We start from the raw sequence: 13,301 nt of genomic DNA on the forward strand, positions 1-13,301 counted from the left end.
TGTATTATGCTAGTATTAATGATCTCTATTTTATTTTACATGCTTTTTTGATGTATTGTTTAATCAATTCTTATGTTTTGAGTCATCTCACTCTACTTTTGCTCAATAATTAGTGTAACTATTTTCTCCTTCTACCAAACAAAATGTGTTCAAGTTTTTCTTAATTCTTTATTTAACTCTAAGAAATTTTCCAATCGTCAGAGCAAAACAAAGGAGAAAACTATTGTTTTATGCATCAAAATTCTTTATCTTATAAGTGGAATAGACCAAGCAGTTTGAAACACCATAAACCTTATCCTTGTACTGAATTTTAAGATTGTAGTCACCAGGAGACTCGAGTATACTTGCATCTATAGTTCTATAGATTTATACCATGTTACTAGGTCCAGCATTGGGAGTATGGATGCAGGTCTAGGTTTGTTCCTGGTTCATCTTTGGGTTTGTAGTGGGAGAAATCATTGACTAGAAAAGCTTTACAATTCAACTAGAATTTGGTAAATCTAGTATGACTTGCACTAGAACTTTCCTCAGAGTTAGCCATGGTAGTATTATGAGAATGGTGATGGCTAAAGTGAACCATAAATCCTACTTATTTGTAAGAACTAAACTGCACAGTTGTAGGATTTGTGAGCAGGAGTATATGCTGCAGATAACATGATAGAAACCCAAAGCAAAGTGAGATCAATCCAGTCAAAAAAAGAATGGAATCCTTTAAAGACATGATCAAGTGCTTGACTAGAGGGAATGCCTTAACTTATCCCTAGAAATGTTGGTATGGATAAAAGCATTTGAGGTAGGAATGAACGGAGAATGGATAGAAAGGGTTTGATATATATACTATATATGTTCTGGTAAGTGCTGCCAGAGGAAGCAACATGTAATGTCCCTTCCCTAATTAGTCTCATATTTTCCTGGAAATCATAGTACACAAGGCTATAAACTAAGTTTTTTAGTAACTATGAAATATTATCTTAGTTAGATATCCTAAAATTAGAAATATTATATATGAGGGATATAAATCAATTCAATTGATTGTTGGATTTAACTTGAGGGTGACCCAATGGTATAAGTGATAAGGTAGGGTGACTTGATGAGGTGCCCCAAAAACCTCCTATCCTATGCCCAAGATTGGATTTATAACCCCCCTTGGTCTCATATGGTCCATGCCATACATATGAGGTGGCTTACCTAGTGTGGGGTCATATTGTAGTTCTTTTTCATCTCGCTACTTCTAATGGTCTAATGATTGAATACCTAATTAACCATGGTAAGGATTGCAAGGAGCTCTCACAGTAGGGTGCCTTGAAAGCCTATACTTCCTAAGCCCAAAGATGGTCCTCTTTATCCCCCTTTTGGTCCGATGGGGGTTCCCTAGTCACAGCCATGAGGTGGTGTACTAAGAAGGTAGCCTCATCACCATTCTTCCAACTATGATTACTTCACGTGTTGTTGATTACAACAACAATAAAACTAAAATATACATTACATCTTATACACACTTTTTATACTAAGTCGTTATACAAATATGCCTATTATTGTTAAGCTAGATAATTATAAAATGCATGTTAGATCATTGATATATAGATGCATATAGGTCTGTTGGAATGTCTACATACAAACAATATCTGATTGAAATATATTTCTCTGAAATATACTATCCAAACAAGAATATTCCTAAAAATAGTTGTTATTAAATATATTTATTAGGTGATATTGTTTCCAAGAAATTGATTGCTTGGATTATTCTCTCTCTCTTTTATTATATATTTCTCCCTACCCATGATTGAATGAATGAATGTGAGTTTGATAGGGCGACACTTAAATAATTGATGTTTAAACTAGTATAGATATCTTAAATAAATCTATCTAAAGAAATGTTGATAGATATCCACTACAAAATAATGGTGGGAGAGAGAATTGTTAATGTTTAACTTTTAATTTTTTAAATAGGCATAAATCTTGCATAATTTGAATTGTAACTATTTTGATTGATTTCTCCACTAGTTTTTAGGTAGAATTATGATATTTTAATTTGTTGTTTTATAGGCATTTTTTTACTAATTGAATTGTTGCTCTTGTTTATATGAATTTTTTTCTTTTATATTTTAAAGGGTACTAGCTCAATGGTAGAGCACCTACTTTACAAGTAGGAGGATGGTGGTTCAATTCCATCGTGCCCTAATATGATTAAATTAATGATTAAATAAACTACCAAATAAACTACAATATAAACTATCAAATCAACTATAAAATCAACTACCAAATCAATTACCAAATATACTACCAAATCAATTACCAAATATACTACCAAATCAACACCAAATCAACTACCACATATACCACCAAATCAAATACCAAATATACTACCAAATGAACTACTATTTAATAACAATCATCTGTCAAATAAACTACCAAATAAATTACTAAATAAATCACCAAATAAATTACCAAATAAACTATTATTTAATAGCAATCAACAACCAAATCAATGATCAAATCAAAGACCAAATTAATGATTAAAATAGTTTAGTCATAAATTTGGTTGTTATATTAATGACCAAAAATAAACTACTAATGGTCACGTGATCAAAATTGGTCATATATCTACAATTTTTAGTAGTTTATTTAATCATATATTGTTGGTTTTGTACTACTGTGAAAACACAAGAACTACCTACAATCACTCCTAAAGTCACTAGTGTACAACCTTCACAACCCTTGGTTGTATATTAGAGGAAGGAGAGAGTAGAATGCACTATTAGTACACACAGAGGTGACACTCCAGTCTCATAAAATGTACTAGAAGTTGCCACAAATATGGTTGAGACAATTGGAGAGGATAAGGTGGAAACACAAGTCACTAATGAGACATAGAGTTAAATAGGTAGATAGATTCATTTGCACCTACAACACAAGATCAAGGTGCAATTCAAACCAATGAGGTAGAAAATGACAAGCCTAAAGAGACTAATTTGACACCCAAGATGAAGGTGCTAGCAACAATTTAAGCACTAGTAACTTTACCAAAATCTGGCACTCCTTCCAGTCAAACTCTTTAGAGGCTGAGCACAGATCTAACACCTTTGCAATTCTCAGTGTTGAGTCCTAGCTCATCAAAGGCTGAAGAGGTAATAACCTATGGAGATGTTACTGTAGATGAAGAAACTATTTTTCCTAAGTATGATTATGCATCAATAACAATTGAGTAGATGGGTATACCTCAAGAAGCTCTAGCAAGAAAGAAACATCAAGAACTACTCAGAAGGGAGCATAGGAAGAAGCAAGTTTTTCTTGATATCAAAGACATATTCTTAGATGCATTTAGTCTACCTACTCTAGATGAAACAAAGCTAATTATTGAACCATTGAACAACATGGTGGAAAGAGTAAGTGATACAGACCTGGATACTAATGCCAAATTATTAGAATAGTCTAAGAAGAAATTTCAAAGTAAAGTAAATGAGAAGATATCTAGTGAAATAACACTTACACAAGTTGCATTGGCAAATAAGATAGACAATGTGAGGAAGATATTAGAGAATATTTTCTCTATATACCAAACTATGTAATCCTACACTCTTCACAAAAGAGATAAGGAATCATATCTTGAGCTTTGAAAGTCAAATGAACTCATCAGGTCCAAAATTTCCCATGACTCTAGTTCAAAGTGAGAAACATTTTAGGATCTTATTGCAAACCCAAAGTTAGTTAGCAACACTATTTGCATAAGAAGCCAACATAAGGGCTAAACTAATAAGCATCTAGACTACATTGACTCCTCATATGGAGATTCTGCACAAGGAGTTAGGCTATGCATAAAATCTTATGAAGAAAGATCTCAATCTTTCTACATTAGATGGCTTAGTACACCTTGCTACTGAGCTAGCCATCCAAATTAAGTCTTTTGAGGTAGCTTGTGATAATTGGGATGTCACTCTTAAGATTATTCTTGAGGTCCATAAATCCTTTTTGGACAAATACACTATTAGTGTATGACCCATTGACATCAGTGTCAAAAATGGGGAGTAAGAGCATGGAGGAGCAAGCATGGGAGAGCAAGAGTAAAGGGAGAGTAAGAGCAAGCAAGTAAAGAGTATCAATTGAGGCAAAACTGCCCAGCAAGAGTAAGATTTTGAGTATAGAACAGATCAAACAACTCAGGGGGAGTTATAAGATTTTGAGGTATAAGTTGTTGCAAAATTTTGATATTTTGAAAATTTGTATAGAAATCAAATAGCCAGTTACATTATGCTCATAAGAATAAGAGTATTAATGTATGGTCAAGTGTTTTTAACACTCATGTCAAAGGGGGAGATTGTTATAGTCTCAAATTGGTTTTGACTAGTGAGTGTCTATATACTTAAGTCATTTACTTAGTTCATGCCAAATAGGTAACATATGTCGAGCACATCATATAAGTTAGAGCATGTTGAGTAAACAATGAGTGCCAAGTTACTCATGTGCCAAGTCACACAAGCACTAAGAAGATAGTATATGCTGAGTGATAGTATTGAAGTCAATATGTGCTAGGCACTAGGGACTTCAATTGTCGAGTAAAACAATTTTGTCATAGTTGTATGTATTGGCACAAACTACTATGTAAACCATTTTTTAGCCAACTTAAAGATTGAATTATGATGTTTTGGTGATAAGGATGAATCTTAAGTTGGAATCCATATGCATTTACATGCACCTAATCAAGTAAAGGGAAGGTTTAAGTGGTAATATGGGTGAATCACAACCGTTGATTCACACCTAACCCTAAGTCACCTAGGTCTTCTTAAGGAGGAAAAATGCTAAACTTTCTATGAGCATGAAAGGGAATGAATTAATGATCAAGGAGAGATTTGCATGCACAAATGAGGACATTCATGGTGAACAAGGTATTATGATCTAAATGGTATTGCAAAATAAGTTAAAGGAGAATAGAGGAAAGAAATAGTGAACAATAGAGAGACATCTGATCAAGAAGGATCAAGTATACATCAGTTTAGAGGTGATTTGTTATCAAGCAATAAAGTGCTAACCATATGATCATTACCGAGACATTCTAATAGGTGAATCAATTAAATCTCTTAATAGAGTAGTCCTAATAGGCTGTATTGAAATCCTCTAACAAGGTGCTTACTTAATTGTGACTTGAAGTCCTTTAACAAGGCACACTTCTAACAAGGTAAGACCTAACAGTCTTTGTAAGCCTTTAATAAGATAGACCTTTCACAAGGTAGATCATGGTTCATAATAAAAATTTTTAACCTTCATTGGATACACTTTATTACTATAGTAGTGAAGATTTGTGAGTGTCATCCCCACCCTAGTTTTACCTTCTCATTGGAGGGTTTTTAGGTAATCATTTATGGTGTCATATATGTGTGAATGCTTACTTGTTTACATGATTTAGATGTATATGATTTATATGGTATTTCAATTTATTTGTTGAATGTATGAGATGGATGTGTGGTGAATGTTCTATGGGTCAAAGTTTAAAGCACTAATTCACCCCCAACCGCCCCCCACCCCCCCTGCCCCCTCCCAAAAGTTTCTTTTTCCTATTGTAATTCCAACATAATGATGACTTAAAGCTTTCTATCTCTGACATGCAAGGGAAAACTAAGAAAATATTAATAATGAGTATGGCTCTCAAATGAACCTCAATAGGAGACCCTTGCAAGGTGTACCATAGAATGGAAGATTCAAAGAGAAGAGCAACAATGCTAGTATCCAAGAATCAAAAGAGTATATCAATGCAAAAGAAACTAGATGAGTATGCAAGCTAGTCTAATATGTGAATGCAAGAACAAGGAAAGTAAATCTAATATAATAAAAGCAAGATTAAAATACCTGCTAATTAATCTATGTGATCTAAGATAATTGCAACAAATAAAACTAAACTAGTATGCAAGTGCTAAAGTGCTCCAATAGCTCTAGAATGAAACATGCTACATAAAAATAGGATGGAATCCAAATCTATGAGAGAGTGAGGAGAGAGTCTCCTTTTTAAAAGATGAATCTTGTTCTCAACTGAATTCTTGTGGATGATAGTATATATTCCCATATATTTCTTGTGTGTATCATGAATTGACAAAGGAAGATAAGGGCCTTTCATTCTGTTATATTGATTTCAAATCAAAGAATAAGAAGGGCTAACTAAACAAAGTGGGAAACAAAAAAAACACCCAAAATGGACCTATTGTCTAAGACAAAATGCCTTGGGTATCATCCCTTTCCAAGAGGTTAGGGATGACCTCAACCCCTACCTAAATGATTATAGATATTGAGATGCACACTAGGATCTTGGGGATACATCTTTCCATCATCTTCAATTAGGTCTTGCCAACCATTGCCAATAATTTATACTCATTTGTAGGTTTTGATTTATATAGGCAACATTTTCTCTAGGACTCATCATCTAACCATTCAGAGAATATCTCAGATAATTCTCATTGCTCAAATGATACTTAATTTCTAAAAGATAATGGTCTTGATTTATATTAAGTTCTTTAGATTCTTGGTCATGTATGGAAGCTAATAATTGTAACTCTCTACTTTTAATTATTTTTTCATTATCTAAACAATAATCAAATAGTTACATTACCTGAAGGCACTACGATTTGTTGGATGGACTAAAACAATCTCGTTCATGTTTAAAACTTCTATCAAATCCTTCAAAACAACTAGGATGTATCTATTCCAATCTTTGACATGGGTGATGTAATATTCCTGCATGCCTATTCATCTTTGCCATTTTGTTAAATCTATAAGTAAGCAAAAAGTTTCCACATTATGATCTACTTGATAATGGAGATCTAGGCGATGATGAATCCTCTCTAATAGACCAATCATCTACATCTTGGTGAATGTCTAATGTTTCAGTGGAAATTATGTGCATCTCCTTCACTACAAAGATGACTACAACTAAATCACTTACCTGATAAGCACCCATTTACAACATCTACCACTTTGGTGGAAGGCATATGTCCTAAGTGCATTCCTACTAGATTGTGAGATTCAAGATAGTTATATAGATAAGTTTCATAAGAGGTACTTGAAAAATTGAAACAATTTCCCCTTGGTTTCGAGTCAAAATGATCACCACAAGAACCCTCATCTCCATCATTAGTGTCTTCTATTTCTTCTCGTCCCTTCTAATCAATAATGAAAGCTAAAATTTCTTCATTAATTGCATACATAATTTCCAACACATCTTGGTTAGTGATATCAAGCTCTTCTATTCTTTCACTAGCAATGCCCATAGCTATATCACATTCAACATCAAAAAGAAAATAGATGTTGAAAACACACACTGGAAATAAATTAGTTAGGTTTTAAACCAACTCATTAATATATATCTTTACATTTCCTAAAAACCATGCTTTTAATAGAATGACTAGCTATGAAATATGTATGGAACCTTTTTTTTCTTGTCAGTAGATATAGTTTTGTGTCTAATGATTCACACATGCTATGATGTTGAGCCCAAGTTTAAGCTCTTTGTCTCTCTGATCAATGATCTAATTTATATATTTTATAATGGCACATTTCCCATATGAATATTTAAATTTGTGCATATTTTTAGAAATTTTGACTTAGCACTATATCAAAGAAATTTTTTTCTTTATTAATTCTTTTGGTAAGATACACATTTATCTTTTGTATAGACCATGTCATGGAAGCCAAAACCCTTTTATAAATGATAGGTTGTGTGTGAATAGGCACAAGAGAGGATTCAATAGAATTTATTTTCTTCCATAATTTTACGCAAACATTCTACTACTTCTTTTTCCTAGGAATTTGATAATTATATATGTAGTAAGAAGACTTAGGAGGTTGTAGATCTTTAAAGCTAGATTTAAACTATTGTAGATTAAGAAATCTTGTGGTTTGACAAATAAAACTATATCATGACAAATTATGAGTATTGAGTGGTATGTTTGTGTAATATCAATAGTTAAACTTGTTTCTAACTGATTTTATTTTGTATTGGTCCAACATCTTTGATTTTCATTTATTTTTCAATACATTATATCTCCAATGACTTGGAACTTGATTATGTAAGAAATCTTTCCTTGTTGTGTTCATCTTTGTTTGAGTTTAACTACACTCAGGCCTTAGGAAGATCACTAATAATTTCTTGTTCCTAAACCTTGTGTGATTCTGAAGTCAATTAGTTATGTGGAATAATGGTAACCAATACTTAAATCATGTTGTACACTTTGCCCCGTGATTTTTTTGGATATATGTTTCAACCATTTGAATGGAGACTTAGTATTAGTAACGATATTGAACTATGATAGAATAGTTCATTATGGGCCTATACATAAGTGAGATATTAATCACTTAATCCAACGAGTTTGAGCTTGTTAAGGCTTGGTTGTGCGAGGACCTCATGTGAGCTATATGTGGGACTTATTATGGGGATTATTTCACTCTGTGTTAATTTACTTTTTTACTCCACCTATGCAGAGGCCTTTATTTCAGGTGATTTGTGTTATTTGACTCAAATTTTATTTATGTAAAAAGAGTACCTTATGGGTGTTCTAAGAGCTCCACAAATAAAATCATAAGGCTCACTTTTGATAAGTTTCTCGATCAACTTTATAACACCTGAAATCTCCTTTTGAGTGCTTAAAAACTAGATTGAATCCAGAGTGATACACAAGGCATCATTCAACGTCTAGGTGTCTAGCGAAGGAATTATTTTTTTTGCAAGATCCCAATCATGCCGACTTATGACACTCTAGAAATATTGGCATAATTTGGTCTTATCCTACGTACCAAGTTTTGAATCCTCTTCAACATTATTATTTCTACCCAACTCTGAATTCTTCTCTAATTTAAATCCTTATCCATTAGGAAAACTACTCTAGATAACTATCAAGGCAAATAGGCCACAATAATGATAAATAAGGCATTTAAAAATTCTCAATACTTTGATAATTGACCTAAGAAATCCTTTCTAAAGCTTCAAATCCTAACTAGTATTAACAAAATAAATTTAAAAGAGAAGACACCATGAGGATAGATTTTTCAATGACACCTTATCTATTCAAATGAAGAATTGTTTCAAAATTAGTTGATCTATAGTGATAGTGTAAAATTATTGATTTCAGTTGCATAGTGTTCCTAGTTATAATTAAAGGTTCTTGATGGGAATACATATGTCAAATCAAAGAATTAAAACCCACACATAAGATGTCAGTATATAATGAACAAATTTTAAAGCTCCAAATAACCCTAAATATTCTCTTCTTGATCTTTCACATCTTATCAAAAATATCTCTTCTCTTGACAATACCTACTACCCTCTACTAAAAGAGTGAATATTTTAGTGATAAAATTAGCTAATTCATAACAATGAACTCTTTGAAGGAACTCCAATGAGACATATGGAGACTTTCATGAAAATGGTATATACTTAGAGTAAATGAGTGAAATTTTCTTTTAGTAGCAGTAATAAATTTAGCTATTCACATATCTAATCTTTGCTTCTCATAGCTTTGGCTTACCATGGATTCCTTTGGCTTTTGCCTAAAGTATGACATAATTCCAGCTAGAATATGGGAGGAACTAGCACTGACATCACATAGAATTGACATTTAGGCCTATATGTAGGGATTTGGTATCTTAGTTATCCATCGATCTAGTTTATTTTTCACATTTCCTATTTCTTTGGTATAAGTTATATGTATTGTTAATTGTAAAATTATTTTGGTGAGTATACAAAAGAAAATACTTCTTCATTGTACTTGTATTTTAGGCACAACTAAAGTCAATTTATTTTTCCTATTGCTATGTTTTGGATGCAATTTGAGCATTTCTAAATTAGTAGAGATTATTGTCAATTTTATGCTATCCATGCTTTTCCTAAAATTTAAATTCCAATGTTTCCACAACTTTATATTATTTAAAAATGAATGGAAAATTCACCTTCATCTGTGACGTTTTGACCCTTTTTGTTTCATTAGGTTGTTTGAAGATGGTGGTGCCATTTTCAAGGAAATTGTGATTCAAGATTAGAAGTTTTGAAAAAGAATTATGCTACAATTACAAACTTACAATGTTGATAAAAACTATTCAATTGTATATTAACATAGATGTTACACAAATGTTATACTCTAACTGAGCACATCTAGTTAGTTGAAAGAGCTCAGAAGAATCTTGTATCAACTGAGTAGAAGACATAGTTTAGTGATCTAGTTGAAGCTGAGCTAGGTTAGTTACCAAAGGAGTTCAATTGTAATTGAGTTAGAAGTTTAGTGTAAACTAAGTTAGGTTGGTTACAAAAGAAGTTCAGTGGTAACTGAGTGACTCAGTTTCAGTTCAAGCCAACTTGCATTAGAATAACTTTATTTTGTCATTTGGTTTATGCAAGTTGACTTAATGGATGTTAATTGTTTATTTGTAAGGATATTCAAACTGACTTGACATAGTACTTCATATAGATGATAGGTCAAGTTGTGGGTTAAAAGATGAGAAGTTTAAGAAAGAAGACAAGATGTGAATTAAGAAGGATATATGATTAAGGGTAGAATATCCAAGGAGCTACAAAGAATATTTTGATTAGGGAGGATCTAGAGGATAAACCAGAATAGTGATATGAATCTACAATATAGTTGCTTTGTCAAACATGTCAATCATTGTTACTTTCTAACAATTGTAGCAGTGAAGAAATGTCTTAACAAAGTTGACTTAATAATCATTTTGTAAATCCTCTAGCAAGGTGGAATTTCTAGATTGAAGTGTCTTAAGACTTCTAACAAGGCCACTCCTAACAAGGTGATTTAAATCCGTTAATAGGGTCACACCTAACAGTGTGTTTTGTAACCTTTAACAAGGTTGGCTCCTAATAGGGCTCACTTTAGAAGAGTGAAAAGTTGTAAGTAGTTGCATTGGTGATTTTCCCAAATTAGGTTTCCATACTAAATCTTGGTGTCTTATGTGTTCATGTTATTTTCTTATTGCTTTATCTTTCTACAACTAAGTTACTAAAGGTTAATGTACATTAATATTTCAAGATTGCTTTGTTAACTGAGATATAATGAATTTCTAGTTCAATCGAGTTGTGAGAGTTTTGTATTGACATCTAAGGGATTTGGAATTGTTTTAGTGGTAACTAATTCACCACTCCCCTCTCAATTACTCCTCTTATATTTCCAAAAATTGGTATCAAAGTGATTGGTGTTTGTAGAAAAGGTTTCAAGGACCTAAGCTAAAGATCAAAGATGTCTTTCAGAAGAGAGATTCCTAAGCTAAATAGAGATAACTTCAAAGCATGAAAAGAACTCATGAAGTTGCACTTGACAACTATTAGAGGCACAAGCCCAAAGTTTCTAGAAAAAAAGTATGTGTTAGCTCCCAATCCTTTAACTATGGATCAAATGGTAGAAAATAAGAATCACAATACAATGATGATTGACATTGCTTCTACTCTCAATTATGCTAAATTTGATGAAGTCAAAGATTGTCCTACAACTCATGAAATCTAGAACAAGCTGAAAAAGATATATGGAGGAGATGGCAATGTGAGAATAGCTAAAGTAGAGAGTCTAAGAGGCTTATTTGATTAGATGAAGATGAGAGAAGATGAAAATATTCTAAATTACAGTGAAATAATCAAAGAAAGTGTGAGTGCAATCAGAGCCTCAAGAGGAACAATAGATGATGTGATAGTAGTCAACAAGGTATTAATAACTCTTCTTCCTATTTATACAATTAGAGTTTTAGCTATTCAAGAGATGAGATGTGATCCCAAAAATGATATAACTTTGGATGCACTAAGGTAAAGGCTAACAACTTTTGAGTTGGATAACTTTGATAACTATCATCTTGGACCTTAGAACATGGAATCAAATTTCAAAACCTAACTAACTCTTGGTAGAAAGGGAGAAAACTCAAAAGGAAATAGTCTGACAATGGAGAAGAAGAAGAAGAAGAATTTGATGATGACCTTGAAGCTATTAAAGCCCTACTTGCAAGAAGGTTTTCAAAAAGCAAAGGTAAATATAAAGGAAAAATTCCATTGATTTGTTCTCTTGTGAAGAAGTTGGTCACATTGTTGCGAGGTGTCCAAACAAGGAAAGAAAAGATGATAAGTTCAAAGGCAAGAAAGATTTCAAAGGCTACAAAGACTACAAAGACAAAGGTAAGAAATCTTGTCATATTGCTAAAGATTCTGACAGTGATGATGAAGATGAAATGGTGTATATTGCTATTAAGGATGAATTAGATGATCAGGATAATGAAAAGATGGCACTCATTTCTCATGTTAGCAAGAATGATACATGGATAATAGAAAGTGGTTGTTCTCACTAGATGACTAGTGATAAAATTAAGTTTGAACATGATGCAAGAGCATCTTAGGATTGCTTGCAATCTTGTATGTTTGGAGGGATTTTGGCTTAAAGTTGTGGAGCTTGGTAGATACTAGTGCTCAACATAATTTGGGAACTTGACATGGTCTGGAAAATTGACATGGACTGGGAACTTGACATGGTCTGCGAACTTATCATGGTCTATGGAACTTGGAATGGTTTGGGAACTTGACATGGTCTGTGGAACTCAACATGGTCAGTGGAACTCGACATGGTCTACAAAACTTGGCATGTTTTGGGAACTTAACATGGTCTATGGAACTCAACATGGTCTCTAGAGCTCAACTATACTTGGGAATTTACTGGTGCTCAACTTGGTCTTGGTTCTGTTGGTGCTGAGTTGTCAATGAGTCAACTTTTTGCATTTAATTTGTGTATGGGTATTTAATTTAGTGTTGTAGCCAACTTGTGGCTCAACCTATATTTAATGTAAGGGATTTAATTTAGTTTGTAATGATCTGGGCTAACTTGTGGCTTAGTTGGGTACAAGAAGGGGTCTTGTAGAGTCTTTTTGGAAGAGGGACAATGATTCATTCCATCCTAGAGAAGGAGATGAAGTGTAGATGCAAATTTTGAAGAGCTAGGGTTGTGGCTTAAGAACCAAAGGATTGCTTGGTGGACCTAAGGGTACAAGTGTGAGTTCTTCTTAGTGTTATTATCCAATTATGGACCTGGACTAGCTAGAATTGGCATGTGGTAACTAAATTTTGTGAGATCTTGCAAAACTGGTATTGTAATTGTTGTTTGTATTTGGCCCTAACTTGGAAGGCCTTACAACTAGACATATTAAATGTGATCAGTTATTATATGAATAAAGAGTTGTGATTTGGTATTAAATGTTGCATTGTTGTTGCTTGTTGTTGTGTCTATTGTGTGGTTATTTGCTATGGGTTTGGACATCTCCTTTAGGGATTCTCCTAACTTGCACTA

General features: G+C 32.9%; 1 non-coding gene across 1 annotated transcript; it reads left to right on the forward strand.

Moving 5' to 3' along the window:
* The first annotated feature begins 2,109 nt into the window (after positions 1 to 2,109).
* TRNAV-UAC (transfer RNA valine (anticodon UAC)) lies at positions 2,110 to 2,181 on the forward strand. The gene has a single exon. It is a non-coding gene; the product is annotated as a tRNA-Val (tRNA).
* The last annotated feature ends 11,120 nt before the right edge of the window (positions 2,182 to 13,301 follow it).

This window comes from Cupressus sempervirens, chromosome 7 (genome assembly GCF_028749045.1).
Source record: "Cupressus sempervirens isolate cs-2001-9-10 chromosome 7, ASM2874904v1, whole genome shotgun sequence".
Classification (NCBI taxonomy): Eukaryota; Viridiplantae; Streptophyta; class Pinopsida; order Cupressales; family Cupressaceae; genus Cupressus; species Cupressus sempervirens.